The sequence below is a fragment of the Schistocerca serialis genome, chromosome 5 (assembly GCF_023864345.2).
Source record: "Schistocerca serialis cubense isolate TAMUIC-IGC-003099 chromosome 5, iqSchSeri2.2, whole genome shotgun sequence".
Classification (NCBI taxonomy): domain Eukaryota; kingdom Metazoa; phylum Arthropoda; class Insecta; order Orthoptera; family Acrididae; genus Schistocerca; species Schistocerca serialis.
Genome location: NC_064642.1, coordinates 162,258,644 through 162,280,111, shown reverse-complemented (window position 1 = coordinate 162,280,111; position 21,468 = coordinate 162,258,644).

Sequence of the window (21,468 nt, the reverse complement as noted above, 5' to 3'; positions counted from 1 at the left end):
GGAGCGTATCTTCCACCATTTGGATATGGTCGTTATCTACTTCTTCAACTAGCGTGAAGTTGGCCCCTGCTTTGGCGTCAGGCTCGGCCACTGCATGCTGTCAGATGTTTAGCGGCGGGACTCGTTGCCTTCTGCGAAGGAACAGCTTGGTTGCTTGCCAAGCAGTGCCGTGTGCGATGTTCAGGGTCGCTATTCTCCCAGCCCAGTCGCTGTTCCCGTGTTCCGCGGCCGCGTACTGTATGGCGCGGCGCATTCGGTTGATCCGATTTTTCGTCGCCGCCTGCCACTCTCGGACCAGCTGGTTCTTCTCCCGAATCATCTGCAAGATGCCCGGCGGTAGCTGGCGGGAGAAATCCTGCGGCTTCTGACGTCTGTGCCGCGCTGGTCGCGAGATGTGTGAACGTTGCAAGTGTGGCGTTCACGACATCAACATCAGGATCCGGCATCTCGGCCAGCGTCTCTGACAGGTGCACCCGGAAGCGTTCACAGTCGGTGTTGAAGTAGGTCTTGCGTTATTCAGGTTGTGCGGCCCCGTCCGTGCTTATATCGAAGATCATTGGCAGGTGATCTGAGAACAGGGCCACATGTGTCGTTGCGACTGCGTCGTGGGTCACCCAGCCGGCCGAAGTGGCCGTGCGGTTAAAGGCGCTGCAGTCTGGAACCGCAAGACCGCTACGGTCGCAAGTTCGAATACTGCCTCGGGCATGGATGTTTGTGATGTCCTTAGGTTAGTTAGGTTTAACTAGTTCTAAGTTCTAGGGGACTAATGGCCTCAGCAGTTGAGTCCCATAGTGCTCAGAGCCCCCCTCCGTGGGTCACCCCTTTGATGATCGCGATATCCAGGAGATCCGGGCGGCCTCTCTTGGAATAGTGTGTAGGAACGTGTGGCTCCAGCACTATCGCGTCATTGTCTGTGGCCACCTTAAGAAGCCTCCTGCCTCTGTTTTTGGTGACCCTGGAGTTCCACTCCGGGTGCTTCGCGTTGAAGTCGCCGCCGATAAAGATGTTGCCGCGCATTGCCAACAGCGTCTCGCAGTCCTGTTGTCGTAGGAGTTCTCTAGGCTTCCGGTGCGCGGCGATGAAGGTCACTTAACCCATTGAAGTGCTGACTACGACGCCTGTTGTTTCAAGTTGCGTCAGCTCTGGTTTCTGGATTTGGTGGTGTCGCAGCGTTCTTCTTACGTAGGCCGCAGTAACGCCGCCTGCTGTTGGTCTATCGTCGCGGTAGCACCTATAGCTAGGTGCCCTCGCGTTTACGCCGGGCTTTAGCAATGTCTCACTCACGAGGCACACATCCACGGTCTCGTCGCGTAAAAACTGCCTAAATTCGCCCTCCGGCTGCGTTACGCTGCTTGCATTCCATACGCAGAAGGTGAGAGCTATGATGTGATTAGGCATATGGGTGTTGTTGGCTTCTCTTGTGCTGCTGGCCTGGTTGGCCGCAATCAGTGCAGACACGATCATTTGCGGTAGTTGGAATAGCAGCGGTTTCAACTCCCGCAGCATCTTTCGTAGTTCTGCGGTCTCGGTGGCTACAGTGGTCGGAGGTGGTGGGGCAGGAGGAGGTGGCGGCCTCCCTCCTCCGCGTCTACGCATCCGGCCGGCCCTGCCCAGTGTCTCGTGCTCCTCTCGTGGCGGTCGGGGAACGCCTACCGCTGCGCGGCTAGGCCGCTCCGCCTGCCGCACCTGCTCGGCGTGTTGCTGTACCGGTCTTGCAGGCGTTTCCCATGCAGCCATTACCGCGGTCGCCGCTGATGCTGCTGCAGCGTAGTTTCTACCCGGCTGAACTCTCCTCGCTAGTGCCTGCCGCCCTTTTGCAGGTGCTTTTTTGAAGGCTTTGCAGTCGCGGAAGCTGGCAACGTGTTCTTAATTGAATTTGAAACACGTGGGTATCTTCTCGATCAAGCGGGCCTCTCCACCGCCTCAGTGTTTCAACTGTGACCCCGCTGACACTTCCCACTCTCGTTTCTTGAAAGATCTTCTTATGCTCCGGTGTGTCATCCAGTATGACCTGGAAGAGCGATGTGTCTGCGTCGTATTTCGGTGACTTCATGCGGGGGGTACTGTCCTTATGGTGTACCCCTTGGCCTCAAGAAGCACCTTGAGGCACTGGGGGCCCATACCGAAGGGCAGGCGGCGGAAGATTACTTTGAGCGTCTTTGTAGGTTCCAACGAGTGTGTGAACCAGTTTAGACCACGGCTGTCAATGAGGTCAGTAACGATTTTGTAGTCTTCCGCGGTTCGCGTCACGATTCTGTACATATCGTAACTCTCTTTCTTCGTTGTACAGTTGTTCTTGACGAACGCGAGGATCGTCTGTTCTTCTTCTTTAAAAGAGCCCGGCCATTTCACCATGATGGATGGTGACCATGACTCCTTGCTTCTCCGTTGCTGGTCTGTTGTCTCCTTCCCTTCGAGCTCAGCAAACCGGTTTTTAACGACCATGCATGCAGCAGTGACCGTCCCTACAGCTCTTCCAATCTTCTTGTGTCTGGGTATTTGAAACCCATTCGCGTCAATCTACATCTACATCTACATCTATACTCCGCGAGCCACCTTACGGTGTGTGGCGGAGGGTACTTATTGTACCACTATCTGATCCCCCCTTACCTGTTCCATTCACGAATTGTGCGTGGGAAGAACGACTGCTTGTAAGTCTCCGTATTTGCTCTAATTTCTCGGATCTTTTCGTTGTGATCATTACGCGAGATATATGTGGGCGGTAGTAATATGTTGCCCATCTCTTCCCGGAATGTGCTCTCTCGTAATTTCGATAATAAACCTCTCCGTATTGCGTAACGCCTTTCTTGAAGTGTCCGCCACTGGAGCTTGTTCAGCATCTCCGTAACGCTCTCGCGCTGACTAAATGTCCCCATGACGAATCGCGCTGCTTTTCGCTGGATCATGTCTATCTCTTCTATTAATCCAACCTGGTAAGGGTCCCATACTGATGAGCAATACTCAAGAATCGGACGAACAAGCGTTTTGTAAGCTACTTCTTTCGTCGATGAGTCACATTTTCTTAGAATTCTTCCTATGAATCTCAACCTGGCGCCTGCTTTTCCCACTATTTGTTTTATGTGATCATTCCACTTCAGATCGCTCCGAATAGTAACTCCTAAGTATTTTACGGTCGTTACCGCTTCCAATGATTTACCACCTATGGCATAATCGTACTGGAATGGATTTCTGCCCCTATGTATGCGCATTATATTACATTTATCTACGTTTAGGGAAAGCTGCCAGCTGTCGAACCATGCATTAATCCTCTGCAGGTCCTCCTGGAGTACGTACGAGTCTTCTGATGTTGCTACTTTCTTGTAGACAACCGTGTCATCTGCAAATAGCCTCACGGAGCTACCGATGTTGTCAACTAAGTCATTTATGTATATTGTAAACAATAAAGGTCCTATCACGCTTCCCTGCGGTACTCCCGAAATTACCTCTACATCTGCAGATTTTGAACCGTTAAGAATGACATGTTGTGTTCTTTCTTCTAGGAAATCCTGAATCCAATCACAAACCTGGTCCGATATTCCGTAAGCTCGTATTTTTTTCACTAAACGTAAGTGCGGAACCGTATCAAATGCCTTCCTGAAGTCCAGGAATACGGCATCAATCTGCTCGCCAGTGTCTACGGCACTGTGAATTTCTTGGGCAAATAGGGCGAGCTGAGTTTCACATGATCTCTGTTTGCGGAATCCATGTTGGTTATGATGAAGGAGATTTGTATTATCTAAGAACGTCATAATACGAGAACACAAAACATGTTCCATTATTCTACAACAGATTGACGTAAGCGAAATAGGCCTATAATTATTCGCATCTGATTTATGACCCTTCTTGAAAATGGGAACGACCTGCGCTTTCTTCCAGTCGCTAGGTACTTTACGTTCTTCCAGCGATCTACGATAAATTGCTGATAGAAAGGGGGCAAGTTCTTTAGCATAATCACTGTAGAATCTTAAGGGTATCTCGTCTGGTCCGGATGCTTTTCCGCTACTAAGTGATAGTAGTTGTTTTTCAATTCCGATATCGTTTATTTCAATATTTTCCATTTTGGCGTCCGTGCGACGGCTGAAGTCAGGGACCGTGTTACGATTTTCCGTAGTGAAACAGTTTCGGAACACTGAATTCAGTATTTCTGCCTTTCTTCGGTCGTCCTCTGTTTCGGTGCCATCGTGGTCAACGAGTGACTGAATGGGGGATTTAGATCCGCTTACCGATTTTACATATGACCAAAACTTTTTAGGGTTCTTGTTTAGATTGTTTGCCAATGTTTTATGTTCGAATTCGTTGAATGCTTCTCTCATTGCTCTCTTTACGCTCTTTCTCGCTTCGTTCAGCAGGGCAGGCGGCGGAAGATTACTTTGAGCGTCTTTGTAGGTTCCGACGAGTGTGTGAACCAGTTTAGACCACGGCTGTCAATGAGGTCAGTAACGATTTTGTAGTCTTCCGCGGTTCGCGTCACGATTCTGTACATATCGTAACTCTCTTTCTTCGTTGTACAGTTGTTCTTGACGAACGCGAGGATCGTCTGTTCTTCTTCTTTAAAAGAGCCCGGCCATTTCACCATGATGGATGGTGACCATGACTCCTTGCTTCTCCGTTGCTGGTCTGTTGTCTCCTTCCCTTCGAGCTGAGCAAACCGGTTTTTAACGACCATGCATGCAGCAGTGACCGTCCCTACAGCTCTTCCAATCTTCTTGTGTCTGGGTATTTGAAACCCATTCGCGTCAATGGTCGTCTTAGGGGCTTTGCATCCTTTCGACGACGCCTTTCTTCGTGTTTGCAGCGTCGGTGCGGTGGTGGGAGCGGCGGTAGTCGCACGTTACCGGTAGTTTTCCGGACTCGTTTCCGCCGGGCGCTTCCTAGTGCGACTTCTGTCCACCTCCATATTCTCCGCGTCTTCTGCTTCCTCTCCGTCGTTCCCCAGCATGAACTGGGCCGTCCGTTGAACGGTGTCCGCGAAGACGTCTTTTATCCGCTTTCGTGACCCGATTTCAGGTCAGGAGACTGGGTCTTCAGTGGGCGATGTCACCCTTTCGGGTGCCTTGATCTTGGCGGTGGCTTTCTTTGGTCCGCCCACGTCGAGTGCGCGCGTTATTGCGTAGGAGGGCATGCCTCCTGCGATAGCAATGGTGCTCTTCTGCCTCTTCTTGTTCTCTTCCTGGGAACGGGTTGCTGTAGGTTGCGGCCGGCGACTCCCCCCGCAACTAACTTTCTCGACCGAGGTCGAAGTCGCGTAACAGCTACACCATCCATCAACGCTGTCTCGTACTTTTGCGTTTTCATCATCCGTCGTCTTCGCGGAGCGAGACGTCGTATGTAGCGGACAGGCCGTATCCGCCGGTATAACCGGGCGGCGACTTCCGCCGCTACTTGCGGCCTCTGCCGAGGCATTGGCCGTATAACGCCATCTCATCTCCCTTCCTTCCTTCCTCTCCCTGGTTCTTCACTGGTCGGTCCGTCGTACGCAGAGGCAAGCTCCGCTGGGTGGTGATCCACCACTCTGCGCTCGTCTTCTAGTCCCGGGAAATCAGCCACCCCGACTTCTGGGTCACACAGCCGGTCCATCTCGGCTGGGGGGCCGGATGGGACCGTCAATAAAGCAAGCTCTGCCGATCGGCGATCCGTCACACCCTTCGCTTCAGCGTCGCGTTCAGCGCGGTGCACCGTCTCTGAGCTCCAGTCCAGACGGTCGGAAGCCCACGTCGTATTTACAAATGGACGCAACGAACGGCCGAAGGGAACACTTACCGTCATCAGCTCTATGCCTGATAGCAGCCTCTAAGTGGCCACTTTCGCCGGCCGGAGTGGCCGAGCGGTTCTGGGCGCTACAGTCCAGAGCCGCGCGACCGCTACGATCGCAGGTTCGAATCCTGCCTCTGGCATAGATGTGTCTGATGTCCTTAGGTTAGTTAGGTTTAAGTAGTTCTAAGTTCTAGGGGATTGATGACCTCAGAAGTTAAGTCCCATAGTGCTCAGAGCCATTTGAACCATTTGGCCACTTTCTCCAGCACGTATTATTTTATAGCACTATTCATCCACGAGATCGAGACTCAGAGGGCCACAGGCACGGGTTCCCAGGTAGATGCCGTGTTTCTTGACTTCCACAAGGCGTTCGATACAGTTCCCGACAGTCGTTTAATGAACAAAGTAAGAGCATGTGAACTATCAGACCTATTGTGTGATTGGATTGAAGAGTTCCTAGATAGCAGAATGCAGCATGTCATTCTCAATGGAGAGAAGTCTTCCGAGGTAAGAGTGATTTCAGGTGTGCTGCAGGGGAGTGTCGTAGGACCGTTGCTATTCACAATATACATAAATGACCTTGTGGATAACATCGGAAGTTCACTGAGGCTTTTTGCGGATGATACTGTAATATATAGAGAGGTTGTAACAATGGAAAACTGTACTGAAATGCAGGAGGATCTGCAACGAATTGACGCATGGTACCAGGGAATGGCAATTGAATCTCGACAAGTGTAATGTGCTGTGAATACACAGAAAGAAAGATCCTTTATCATTTAGCTACAAAATAGCAGGTCAGCAACTGGAAGCAGTTAATTCTATAAATTATTTGGGAGTAGCCATTAGGAGTGATTTAAAATGGAATGATCATATAAAGTTGATCGTCGGTAAAACAGATGCCATACTGAGATTCATTGGAAGAATTCTAAGAAAATGCAATCCGAAAACAAGGGAAGTAGGTTACAGTACATTTGTTCACCCACTGCTTGAATACTGTTCAGCAGTGTGGGATCCGTACCAGATAGGGTTGATAGAAGAGATAGAGAAGATCCAGCGGAGAGCAGCGCGCTTCGTTACAGGATCATTTAGTAATCGCGAAAGCGTTACGGAGATGATAGATAAACTTCAGTGGAAGATTCTGCAGGAGAGACGCTCAGTAGCTCGGTACGGGCTTTTGTTGAAGTTTCGAGAACATACCTTCACCGACGAGCCAAGCAGTATATTGCTCCGTTCTACATATATCTCGCGAAGAGACCAGAGATGAGAGCCCACACAGAGGCATACCGACAATCCTTCTTTCCACGAACAATACGAGACTGGAATAGAAGGGAGAACCTATAGAGGTACACAAAGTACCCACCGCCACACACCGTCAGGTGGCTTGCGGAGTATGGGTGTACATGTAGATGTAGATGTCATGAACCAATCTAGATTCCTCGTAATTTTTATGTCAATAGAGCTAAGTTGGTATTAATCACAGAAAAAGTTTTAGCTCGCCTGCATTGTCGTCTAAAATTTTTAGGATGGAACTGAGAGTAGAATATGACCTCTGAACTACATCTTTAAGAGAATTTGTACTGATTGGTATTTGCATCAAAGTCTTGAAACTTGTTACAGCTCTGTTGTTTAACGGTTTTCATCAGGTACTGTAATTAGAACTTTCTGTCATTAATATAAATGAACTGATACTTAATCTATTACAAATGGAGCTTTTTCTTCCAAATTTAGTTTCAAGAAAATTACATAGTTAATGTTTTTATATCAAACTGACGCTTCACGCCAACTTTCATCTTTCTAAGCCTAATATTTAGTGCCTTCAATTTTTAGTAAAAACTTGGATTCTGAGACCAAAATATTGTACTGATCAAGTTAAAACTTGTAATCTTTGACTTCGACATATATTTGCACATTCTGAGTGATTTTTGGATTTACAGCTTTATTATTTAGCGCCACTTGTTTTTTATTTAAAATAATGTATTTAGGGAAACATATTCGTCTGATAACAGTGAGAGTTAACAGTTTAAACATTAATATACTGAAGCCTATGTTGACACTCTTTGGAAAGGCAACTTTATTTTAATTTCATCCTTAAATTCTGGCGCAAAACTTCGTATGCTACGCACAGGCGCTTGATGATGACGTGGCCCTAGTAGCAGTGAACTGGGGTAAGTCCCGGCACTCTCGCTCGCCTCTGTATATCTCAGATGATACAGCGCTTGTTTCGCCACACGATATATGGAAGTGAAGAATGGACGAGAAAAAGTTTCGACAAGAAGAGAATAGGAACTTTTCATATGTGGTGCTACAGAAGAATGCTGAACATTAGATGGATAGTTGTTTTTGTTGTTGTGGTATTGAGTCCTGAGACTGGTTTGATGCAGCTCTCCATGCTACTCTATCCTGTGCAAGCTTCTTCATCTCCAAGTACCTACTGCAGCCTACATCCTTCTGAATCTGCTTAGTGTATTCATCTCTTGGTCTCCCTCTACAATTTCTACCTTCCACACTGCCCTCCAGTACTAAATTGGTGATCCCTTGATGCTTCAGAACATGCCCTACCAACCAATCCCTTCTTCCAGCCAAGTTGTGCCACAAATTCCCTCCCAAATTCTATTCAATACCTCCTCATTAGTTATGTGATCTACCCATCTAATCTTCAGCATTCTTCTGTAGCACCACATTTCGAAAGCTTCTATTCTCTTCTTGTCTAAACCACTTGTCGTCCATGTTTCACTTCCATACATGGCCACACTCAATACAAATACTTTCAGAAACGATTTCCGGAAACTTAAATCAATACTCTATGTTAACAAATTTCTCTTCTTCAGAAACGCTTTCCTTGCCATTGCCAGTCTACATTTTATATCCTCTCTACTTCGACCATCATCAGTTATTTTACTCCTCAAATAGCAAAACTCCTTTACCACTTTAAGTGTCTCATTTCCTAATCTAATTCCCTCAGCATCATCCGATTTAATTCGAGTACATTCCATTATCCCCGTTTTGCTTTTGTTGAGGGTCATCTTATACCCTAGTTTCAAGACACTGTCCATGCCGTTCAACTGCTCTTCCAAGTCCTTTGCTGTCTCTGACAGAATTACAATGTCATCGGCGAACCTCAAAGTTTTTATTTCTTCTCCATGGATTTTTATGCCTACTCCAAACTTCTCTTTTGTTTCCTTTTACTGCTTGCTCAATATACAGATTGAATAACATCGTGGAGAGGCTACAACCCTGTCTCACTCCCTTCCCAACCACTGCTTCCCTTTCATGTCCCTCGACTCTTATAACTGCCATGTGCTTTCTGTACAAATTGTAAATAGCCTTTCGCTCCCTGTATTTTACCCCTGCCACCTTCAGAATTTGAAAGAGAGTGTTCCAATCAATATTGTCAAAAGCTTTCTTTAGGTCTACAAATGCTAGGAACGTAGGTTGGCCTTTCCTTAGTCTATTTTCTAAGATAAGTCGTAGGGTCAGTATTGCCTCACGTGTTCCAACATTTCCATGGAATCCAAACTGATCTTCCCCGAGGTCAGCTTCTACCAGTTTTTCCATTCGTCTGTAAAGAATTCGCGTTAGTATTTTGCAGCTGTGACTTATTAAACTGATAGTTCGGTAATTTTCACATCTGTCAACACCTGCTTTCTTTGGGATTGGAATTATTATATTCTTCTTGAAGTCTGAGGGTATTTCGCCTGTCTCATACATCTAGCTCACCAGATGGTAGAGTTTTGTCAGGACTGGCTCTCCCAAGGCTGTCAGTAGCTCTAATGGAATGTTGTCTACTCCCAGGGCCTTGTTTCGACTTACGTCTTTCAGTGCTCTGTCAAACTCTTCACGCAGTATCACATCCCCCATTTCATCTTCATCCTTCCACCTTTCTGCTTTCCCATCTTTGCTTAGAACTGGGTTTCCATCTGAGCTCTTGATATTCATGCGAGTGTTTCTCTTTTCTCCGAAGGTCTCTTTAATTTTCCTGTAGGCAGTATCTATCTTACCCCTCGTGAGATAAGCCTCTACATCCTTACATTTGTCCTGTAGCCATCCATGCTTAGCCATTTTGCACTTCCTGTCGATCTCATTTTTGAGACGTTTGTATTCCTTTTTGCCTGCTTCATTTACTGCATTTTTGTATTTTCTCCTTTCAACAATTAAATTCAATATCTCTTCTGTTACCCAAGGATTTCTACTAGCCCTCGCCTTTTTACCTACTTGATCCTCTGCTACCTTCACTATTTCATCCCTGAAAGCTACCCATTCTTCTTCTACTGTATTTGTTTCTCCCATTCCTGTCAATTGTTCCCTTATGCTCTCCCTGAAACTATGTACAACCTTTGGTTCTTTCACTTTATCCAGGTCCCATCTCCTTAAATTCCCACCTTTTTGCAGTTTCTTAATTTTTAATCAACAGTTCATAACTAATAGAATGTGGTCAGAGTCGACATCTGCCCCTGGAAATGTCTTACAATTTAAAACCTGGTTCCTAAATCTCTGTCTTACCATTATATAATCTATCTGATACCTTCTAGTATCTCCATGTTCTTCCATGTATACAACCTTCTTTCATGATTCTTGAACCAAGTGTTACCTATGATTAAGTTATGCTCTGTGCAAAATTCTACTAGGCAGCTTCCTCTTTCATTTCTTAGTCGTAATCCATATTCACCTACAACGTTTCCTTCTCTTCCTACTGTTGAATTCCAGTCACCCATGACTATTAAATTTTCGTCTCCCTTTACTACCTGAATAATTTCTTTTATCTCATCATACATTTCATCAATTTCTTCATTATCTGCAGAGCTAGTTTGCATATAAACTTGTGCTACTGTAGTAGGCGTGGGCTTCGTGTCTATCTTGGCCACAATAATGCGTTCACTATGCTGTTTGTAGTAGCTTACCTATATCCTATTTTTTTTATTCATTATTAAACCTACTCCTGCCTTACCCCTATTTGATTTTGTATTTATAACCCTGTATTCTCCTCACCAAAAGTCTTGTTCCTCCTGCCACCGAACTTCACTAATTCCCACTATATCTAACTTTAACCTATCCATTTCCCTTTTTAAATTTTCTAACCTACCTGCCCGATTAAGGGATCTGACATTCCACGCTCCGATCCGTAGAACGCCAGTTTTCTTTCTCCTGATAACGACGTCCTCTTGAGTAGTCCCCGCCCGGAGATCCGAATGGGGGACTATTTTACTTCTGGAATATTTTACGCAAGAGGATGCCATCATCATTTAATCTTACAGTAAAGCTGCATGCCCTCGCGAAAAATTACGGCTGTAGTTTCCCCTTGGATAGATCACGTAAATAATGTGGAATTACTTAACAGAATTAGGGAGCAAAGAAATCTATGGCACAACCTGACTAGGAGAAGGGATCGATTGGTAGTACATATTCTGAGACATCAAGAATCACCATTTAATGTTGGAGAGAAGTGTTGGGGCTAGAAATCGTGAAGGGAGACCAAGAGAATAATACAGTAAACAGATTTAGAAGTATGTATGTTGCCGCAGTTACTCGGAGACTAAGTGACTTTCACAGTATATAGTAGCATGCAGAGTTCTATCAAGCCAGTTTTCGGACGGATAACCAAAATAACGACAGCACCTAATGATATTAAGGATTATAACTTTATGCTGCAGAGGTCTTTAACAAGTTACCTGAAGACATAATGCAAAAAAATTGAGATATCTGCAGAGCTAAACAACAAAATCATTCGTTTCAATCAGTCGATTTGTAAGAATTGAAAGACAGTACTTTCAGTCGATGAAAGAATATTTTGGCCGAAAATAGCAAGTCACATATCTAACACGTTTCGTATAATTAAATCGTTAATGTTTCCATATTTTCTGAGCAACAACGACACTACTCTACAAGCAACATCAAGACTTTAGGCACTGGACTAACGAATAACGGGAACATTTTCATTCGACATATTCTCAATATTTGCAAAAATACTGAGTGAGATAGAATATGCTCATTGTAGATACATAACTGCTTGCGCCACATAGTGAGAGGAAAAATTCTTGCTACTGTGCGCTGTAGGATAGACAGTTATTAGAAAAGTAGTGAAACATCGAGAGCAGCTGTTAGTTCAGGTTTTTAGTGCTATCGCATGATGATTTGGTTCACATTACAAGCACTGGTCCCGTATCACCCATCACACAACACGAATCTTGTGTTTTGGGCCGGAAATAAAATTCATGGATCAAGGTAACCTGGTAGAGTTTGTAGTTCCTGACTTTTTCAACTTCAGGGTTATTATCCAGTGTCAAATTGTGTCAGTTTGCATCATTAAATATCTGGTTCACGTACCTAACCACTTCCATTTAATTTTCATTTTAGTGTTCCACTGCTGTCTCTCCTTCTAAGTCATTTTTTCCATCTCCAGTGTTTTCAAAGAAAATCTTACATTTTTAGTGGATTCTGTATTAAAATTCTATGTCTTGTTCCTATAAATCAAAACAAGTAATGCACGCTGATTGTAAACTTCCTATTTTACGCAAATCATACCGAATATTCAGCTAGATTTCTGTTAACATTAGTCAATATTGACGAGCGGTATTGTTACATTATGCTCAGATATTGGTACTTACGTTGAGATAGGACATACAACCGTGATAAACTTCTTAAAAGATGTAAGTTTCCTGCATCGGCTACTTTTCATACCTATTCTGGACAAGTCAGTTTAAATCGAACTTCTGTCTACTTTAGTAGAGGAGCTAGGAACGTTCCAAGTTTTAACGGGGAATGTAACATGCTCTATATAACTAGCAATGTTCATATTTGTGTTTTTGTGGCAGAAAGTTAATTTAAGTAAGATGTGCACGAAACAGTGCGCCTTCTGAACGACCTACAGACAAGACGCAAAGTTAGTGCTTCTGCGAAGCGAAAAGCTTTCTCGATGAGCTGTTTGAAATCATCCGGGGTTGTAGGTTTGGTTACAAACACCCTGTATATTATCGACTTTGACGAACAGCTGTACATTTACAACAGACTTATTCCCAGTCTTCTAAACACTTAAAAACTGTACCACTGGTTTATAGAACTAACGTGAAAATAACACAGGTGACTAACATCTTGTAGAATGTAAGTTTGTGTCTGAATGAGAGATGAGCGATTGACTGGGTCCAGTCTCGCCTAAAGAAATGATAGGGAATCCTTCGTAGTTCTAATACCGGACACCCTGTTCTGGCTTGTTAACAGGAAACGTGAAAACAAAAATCAGAAAGCGTACAGATTCTGTTGGTATACGCAGACGGGCAACGTAGATTTATTTTACTTATGACAGTGAATGAAATATGAGTGTGTGTCTGAGCTGGCAGACTGAGAAAGCTGCAGATTATATGATTATCTCGGAAAAAATTAATCCAAAAACGTAAAATGCAGGTCTTAAGAAATCTATTAACATGCAACACATTTTTAATTTCTATCTTCTGCGTGGATTTTGAATATGATATTACGTAAATTATATCTAGCAAGCGGTGTTTTGTAAGCAGTGTTTCTATTTTTCATTCTCATGATAACATTGGATGAAATAAACCTCTAATACGTGACGCAATAAACCCTCTGAAACGTATTTATTTACAAAGTAATACACGATAGATGCCAATGTGAGAATGTTTAAAACGGCTCTATTACAGTTATAAAATATTATTAACCATAAATTCTGTCTTTGAGTACTAAAAATTTCTGTCTCATTAGGTGTGACAATATATTAACACTCTTGTGAATAATACATTCATCTAGGAAGAACAATGAAATCATCCAGCTACGTTTTCATTACTTGTTATTCAAATTCTATCGTAAATTGTTTCAATCCAATACTGCAGGTACTTAACTAGAATTTACGCAGAAGCCGAGTGGCGAATTATCCGAAGCTTGCTGCCATCTAGCGGAGACACGACAAACGACATTGTGACCCCACTCTGACTCCACAATTTACTTTCCAGGGGGCAGTAATCTATTGTTACAACCTCACTGAATAATACATAACCTCGTAGCATTTACTGCCCCTTGCTACATACAGTTCATTGTAACCATGACGATGTAATAAAAACTGCAACAAATCATTGCCGTGTCGTTTGCTACTTACTAGCTCAGCATGCCACAGGCTTAACATGCTTTCCAATAAATCGAAAGAATTCATAAAAACAGCAATACATGCAGTAAGTCGTCTGCTGAATGCGCAGAAATCTGGCGATACGCCTACAACATATGATGACACGAGATAAATGAAACTGAAAAAAATAATTGTAGGAAAGAACCATGTTGGAACTTGTTTCACGTGTACAATATTGACAAGTACCCATAATACTCAGTTTGATTACTCTGAGAAATAATGCAGCGCATGAGGTGATATGTACTGCTGAAATGTAATTCTTTTTATTTCCTGTGGAGTGTATGTGTATTGGTATGTGCCGGAAGAGAAGCACAGAGGATGTTTTCCACGATCCGTAATATTCTCTTTGGAAGCAAAGCCCACGAAGTGCATTTAACTTTCCTCGTATTACATTCAATATGTGACGCTGTTAATGCCAGTGTCTCAGAATCGTAGCAAATGTATGTTACTTTCCTTCCAAAGCTTTTGTTAGCCCATCCTGCGTTCAAGGCGGAGGAAAACCGTGAAGAGTGATGCCTCTCCCTGTAGCGCACTAAAACCAGGTCCACGAAATTCAGAGCACGAGATACTCACTCGCTATTGTTCTAAGCGTTCACACAAAAGACGAGTCCAGTTTTGTCCACAGTTTTCTTCACCTATTGCATTGTGAATATCGTTGTGGACCTAACCAGCGCATGTCCATGTAGATAATTTGTGATTACATCTGACTAAACACATGACACTTCCGTTCACTAAGACTTTAGCAAGTGGAATTTTCATCACATTTTTTGTAACAGATCAAAGAAGTATGAAGCGAATTCTCAGCACCATGTCCCTACCTCGAACCGCAGACTGGTCAACATCGATTAACTTTTACCCCAAAGCCGATTAATGGGTCTGATAGAGCCGAGCGAATCGTCGATGCTCACTAAATGTCTGATGAATTCTTCGCAGCGTCAAATCTTTCTTCTTCACAGGGGGCACAACAGACATAAATTTATTAAAAAATACGGCACTTCTCCACTTAGGCTGTATTTATTTACACCTTTCCTTCCTTCCATAACTGATTTCGCCTTTTTAAGCCACTTTCAATTGTTTAGCTGTATAAAACAGCACAGTACTTTTTCCCCAAAAAATGTAAAAAATGAAGTGAACGTTACTTAAGAGAAACATAGTGCCCTAGAGCAAAGTGGGATACGTAAGAAAATGCAAACATTGTTCCCTATGTGAGGTAACAGACGAGTTGCGCCATCCTGAAGTTCGAAGTTGGCGTGGCTCAGCAGGCCGACCGCGTGGTGCTAGACATTGGCCGGAGCAAGAGAGGCAGCCCCAGCGCGTGGTTAAAAAAATGGCTCTGAGCACTATGGGACTTAACATCTGTGGTCATCAGTCCCCTAGAACTTAGAAGTACTTAAACCTAAATAACCTATGGACATCACACACATCCATGCCCGAGGCAGGATTCGAACCTGCGGCCGCAGCGGTCACGCGGTTCCAGACTGTAGCGCCTAGAACCGCACGGCCACACCGGCCGGCTCAGCACGTGGTCCAGGCCGACCGCGTGGGTGGGAATTCCATGTTGACGCGGTGTCGAGGACTGTGCTTTGTGTCGATGAAGGAGATGTGTATGCTGGGAGTGCCAGAAACGGCGGACTTTGTGAAACCATAATAGCAGACAGTTCACAGCTCATGTAGAAATTAATAACAGCCAGAGGAATCATGATACCTTAAAAAGAAACATGTACATTACCGTTATTTGCATGACGATTCTGATGGTGTAATCATATTTTCAATATCTTTATTAGTTTAAAGTTTAGTATCTGACTGTAAATTATACAGTTAAGACCCAGTCACGAATTTCTAAAATCTAAACGGTTCATCCGATTTTGTCAATCGACGTGTCTTCAGAAATCTATTAGTGTAAACCTAAACTGGTATGAATTACAGGCATGTAACTTGAATAGTACATGAGTTATTGGTGGTCAAAGTGGCCAGTTACTATTAATCACGTCAGGCAATAGGTACTCCACAGTTACGCGAAAAAAGGGTAGCAGTATGCTTATAAATATATTTATTCGTCTATGTATTTGTTTATATCAGATATATACTACTCATGAAGAAATTGGTCAAATATTTACTGTGTTTTAGAAAGCACAGAGATATTAGGCTACTGGCCTGCTTTTGTTTCTATTCCTTTGATATATGTTTATTTGATTTGTTTATGGATTTAATAATGTGTGTTACAGCGTGTTTATGGTCCAGCCATAGGAATATTTATTTAATTTCAAGTGATTTAAATGTAAATCCAGTATTTCGTATGTGTTTCAATATGTTTGTGAGTATGCACTATTCAACTTATATTTTATTTAATTGCTGGACCATCGACACCAATAAGTGTTTTGCAGTAATTAACAACATTCTTAAAGGTACTTCTCCTATCGTACTCATCATTTAAAGTCATTAAAAATAGTATCTAAAGATTTTATTTAATTGCAATCTTTCATTTATAAATTTCTGTCTTACATGCAACATTCGCAATTGTCGAGTGACAGGAGCCTTCGACCATTCGATTGATGTGTATATTCATATTGTATTCTGTAGACTCAGCAGTATTTGTCTCGTAATGCGGCAACTACGTATCCCAGCCCCTAGACAACGAAACCAGCCAAAACCTTTACTGTTTCAACTCTGAGTCAGTGGGTACGTAGTTGAGAGCCACATCACACCACCACACCATTTTTTTTAGACTTCACACAGAACAAAGTGGGATATGTAATAAAATGTTAACGCTATCACATGACGTGGTTCTGTTCGTTTTGGTTTGCAAAGCATACTGTTTCTGATGGTTTGCTAGATAGTCATTGTACGTAAAGTGGGAAAAATATGTATGAATGTGACCAAAAACTAAAATAAAATGAGCTAACAATTTCAGAGATCTTTACATGTATATTCATGCATACAAGTGAAGCTAATAAAAATAAAATTTTATGATTCAGAAAAATTAGCCGCAATACATAACCCTACTTGTTCACTTTCATGTCACTTTGTATCCGTTTTTATACAGCTGAATACTGAGTAACTGCTCGGAAAGCTCAAACTGATTATGGATCGAGAAATAGATCTAAATTAATATACGCTAAGTGTAGAAAATACCTGCTTCCGTGTCCGAGGGGGCTAACCCACACTCGTGAAATGGCGCTCTACTCGAAGGTATGTCGGTTTGATTCCTGGTGTGAGGTGGTATTTTCACTAACATTATTTAGCCGCCTAGGGAAGGAGAGGATGCGACGTAGTATAGTTCCTGATCCGCAGGAGTCATCGATTAAACTCCAAACCTTTCAAGGGTCTCATGAAATGAGGGCATGTGACTGTTGACGGCGGTCCGCCCGTCAGATGCTCTAAGTCTGTCCGTTTACACATTACCCGCTGAAGGGGAGACCGAGCCGCTCTTGTCTTGATTCTGCTCGGCCACGCTGTTTGTTGTCCGGATTCCGGCCGTGCGAATAACCGAGCTTGACCGGACTCCGTTGATGTCTCACCCCGCCTCACTGCGCTATACATACAGAACGTCCCCCCCCCCCCTCCCCCCGCCCACCTCTTGTTGCTATTTTAACACGAAAGCTTACATGCACAGTTAACTTCGAAAAAAAAGAAAAAAGAAAGAAAACTCAATTTGAAACAGACACTTTGTTCCGCTTTTCGGTAATAGGGAAATACGTACACGTTAAATAAATACTACCCATGTAACCGAGGAGATGGCTGTCTTATAAGGAATAAAGAAAAACACACGAAGAACATTACATATTTACAGCTGTAAATTTTCACTATAAAAAAAGTTATACCTACTGCTGATCAGCAGTAGGTCACTACGCAGTCTGGATTTAATTGGCTGTGCTGATCTATTTATAACATGCCAGATTTACTAAAGCATCGTTCGTTAGAGCAATTTTTACTGGGATACATTAATCACAATATATCTTGTAACAACGGTCATTCCTTGCAGACCCTTTTCATGTCTGCACCACCACTTTTCATGCATCATCAACACCTACGTTCATTTAAATATAGGAATATACTTCATCTGAAAACAAAAAATTGTTGTTATTCCACACTTTCAATCGATCTCTCTTTCTGGTTGACGATGGCACTATACATGAAGGCTCTATATTAATAATATAGAATTACATGAATATATAAGTAGAAACAATGTATTTTACATTAATAAAATATTATACGAATTGTAATACTTCCGTTTGCTTACGAGGCACTATGCAGTAACTACACAAAAATGATTACGTCAGTGATTAAGTATAGTACCTGCTAAAATAGCATACCGTTGTCGTGCATTGCTAAGAACTTCCTGCTTTTCATTTACGTTAAGCATATTGCCATCACGGAATGGCGACCCAAAGAAAGTAGCAGTTTTATCGTTCAAATTTATTACAGCCTTCTCACGGACAAAAGTCTGAATTCGATTTTTAATCCTTTCTACGTCTTATCAAAACTACGTATTTATTAGCATACATCAGTTACGCCAGTTAACTAAAAACCTAATCTTTCAAAAAAAAAAAAAAAATGGTTCAAATGGCTCTGAGCACTATGGGACTTAACATCTGAGGTCATCAATCCCCTAGAACTTAGAACTACTTAAACCTAGCTAACCTAAGGACAACACACACATCCATGGCCGAGGCAGGATTTGAACCTGCGACCGTAGCGGTCGCGGCGTTCCAGACTGTAGCGCCTAGAACCGCTCGGCCTACCCGGCCGGCCCTAACCTTTCCTTTTATCCTAATGAAGCAATTTAACTCATCCCGCAGTCATCTTCACTGACGGTGCAGATTTGTTGCCAAACCGAAGATGATCTAACTAGACTGAAGGTTCTGTTTCGCCTTCTAATTCATCTGACCCCTCTTTAAACGACTTCACAAATCGACAGTTCATTCTGAAAACTCAACAGCGCATCCCTGTAACCTGTAAGTGGAATTCTTCTGCGTCACTAAAGCAGGAACTTCAATATATCGGGTATGTAAGAATACTAGGAAAGTGTACAAGAGAATTATGTACCGTTCCGGTGAAACAGTTCAAACGGCCATCCTCACTTTTGCTTTTTTTTTTAAAATAATAATTACTCCCTCCTTACATTCGGGAATTTAGTTGCAAATAAAACATTCACGAGAGATCAATAAGTGTTCATATACTGTCCTGTAAGCGTCAAATAATGCAACTGATTGTGTGAATCATTACACCTGGCACCTGTTGCAGCAGATGTTTTATTAATAATTCAGTTATAACAGAAGGCATTTTTATGTTTCAAACTGCATAAATCTGTTCCTTGAAATGACAGCTTGTATTAAAGAGATGTAGTATGATATCTGAAACGCTGATTTGTCCTTAAAGTACACTTATAATTTTTTGGCTTAGTTCTTTGAAACTTTCATCAGAAACAGTATCAAAAGTCTCGTATCTATGGTCCATACTGCAACACATTTTGGTGTTATACCAATTTTCATTATGGCCTTCGTCCCTGAGGGTACTGAATCAATGTGGGATTTCTTACAACTGTATTTCTTTAAATGAGTCGTTCCCAACTAGAAAAGCAATAAAGTAAAGCATATTATGCATGATAAGTACCCAGTGGACTTCCAGTTTTCGTTTACAACCAACAGAAATTTATTCCACAGTTCGCTTCTTAGACATAGATTTGACCAATTGTCAGAGTTGGGTAAAGAGGAGCCTCTTGTAGCAGTAGGTGTAGGAAACACGTAGCAGTTCTCAGCAGTTGCGAGGCCTAAGTCAGTTGCAAAGTCTAATAAGAGGGTTGGAACTTAAGTAGTGGCAACTATTTATTCACAACCGATACGAAAGAGTTACATGTTAGCACCTGTTACTCTCCTTCAAAGTAGTCACCAGCGTTGTGTAGAACCCGTTGCCAGCGATGTGGAAGGCGTAGTATACCGTTAGTAGTGCTGTTCTGTTGATGGTGCGAATGGAGCGGTCTACTGCCTATCGAATCTCTGGGACAGTTCTGGAGTGAATGTTTCTTCGTCTTAGGAATCAAATCAAAGTCACAAGGAGTTAAGTCCAGGGAGTATTGTGGATGGTACAGTACTCCCCAGTCCTATCGACCGAACAGAGCAGCCACAGCTTGCGCTGTATGCGCCCGCGCACTGTCGTGCAAAATGATGGGTGACTGCGCAGGAAGTGTCACCGCTTCTTCAGGAAAGTTGGTTGCAGGTGATGCTCCAAAAACGAACAGTAATACTGTCCATTGACGGTCTGCCGTGGAGAAACGTAATGCGTTAGGATAACACCATCACAGTCGTACAATGGTATCACCATAAATTTCATCATACTGGGACTCTGACGCACTTTCAACTTTCTGGCGACCCATAATGACGCCATTCGTTGGACCGGCGTTTCGATTTTGGCTTGTACGATGTGGCCCATGTCTCATCCAGTGTTACGATACGGCGTGAGAAAACCTCTCCTTCGCGCCCATAGCGCTCCAAGTGCGTCGGAGCGGCATCGTAACGCATCCATTTTTGCATTTCTGTCAAGTCATGCGCAACCCATTGTGATGCAATTTTTCGCATGCCCAAGCGTTCCTTCAGGATGCGAAGCACAGTCTTATGCGCTAATCCGGTATCGTGGGCGAGCTCACGAATCGTGTGGTGTCGATCACTGCCCACTAACTCGGGAACAGCATGCACTTCTTCTTCAGAGACGCTAGGACAACCTGCCCGATGCACGTCTGTCACAGTTCTTCGACCTTCTTTGAAGGCTTTTGCCCAACGTGCCACTGTTCTGTACGGCAACGCCGATTCCCGCACGCCTCTTGATGACCTTAATGACACTGTCGTGCTGTACGACCTCTGGCACATTCAATCCTGATCCAAATCCGTTGTTCCTGTTTTGAAAACATAGTGACACCGTAACGTTAGACCGCTCGCTCACTAGTGACTGTGTTTCCCTCGATTGCGCACACGCCGATGACGTGGGACGGGCGAGTCCATTTGCTCGGAGGTAAGGTAGGTACGTCAACAACGTGTGCTATCAGCGACAATAGTAGATTCCATTGCATAGTGTGTCCACAGCAGTGTTGCCACTATTTAAGTTCCAACTTACGTAGAAAGAAGAAGATTCTGCTGTTAGGTAGTGCGCACGGTAGAGGTATAGGCCAGTAGTTGCAGGAAGTGTTGGGGAGTGAGTACCAGGTCATCAGCATTGTGAAGCCTAGCGCAGAGTTGGTTCAGGTGACTGACAGCATAGGGGAGTTAGGTAGGAGTTTTACGAAAGAGGGTCAGGTAGTGGTTGTGGGTGGAGCAGGGAATAAAGGATGGGGAATATGATGTAGGTGGTGCCCTGGTAAAGATAGCTACTCGAACTGGTGGCACTAACGTGCATTTCGTGCAACTGTTTCAGCGTCATGATTGGCCTCATCTTAATATGGCTGTTAGGCGTGATACCATGGGGCCGGAGAAGGCACTGATGGCGGAGGGTATGGGTCACATTGTAGGTACCAGTTGAGCTATCAAATGATCGGGTGTCACTAGGCATGGCCTGCACTTCAATAGGTATGGGAAGGGGAGGCGGGCAAAGCTCAA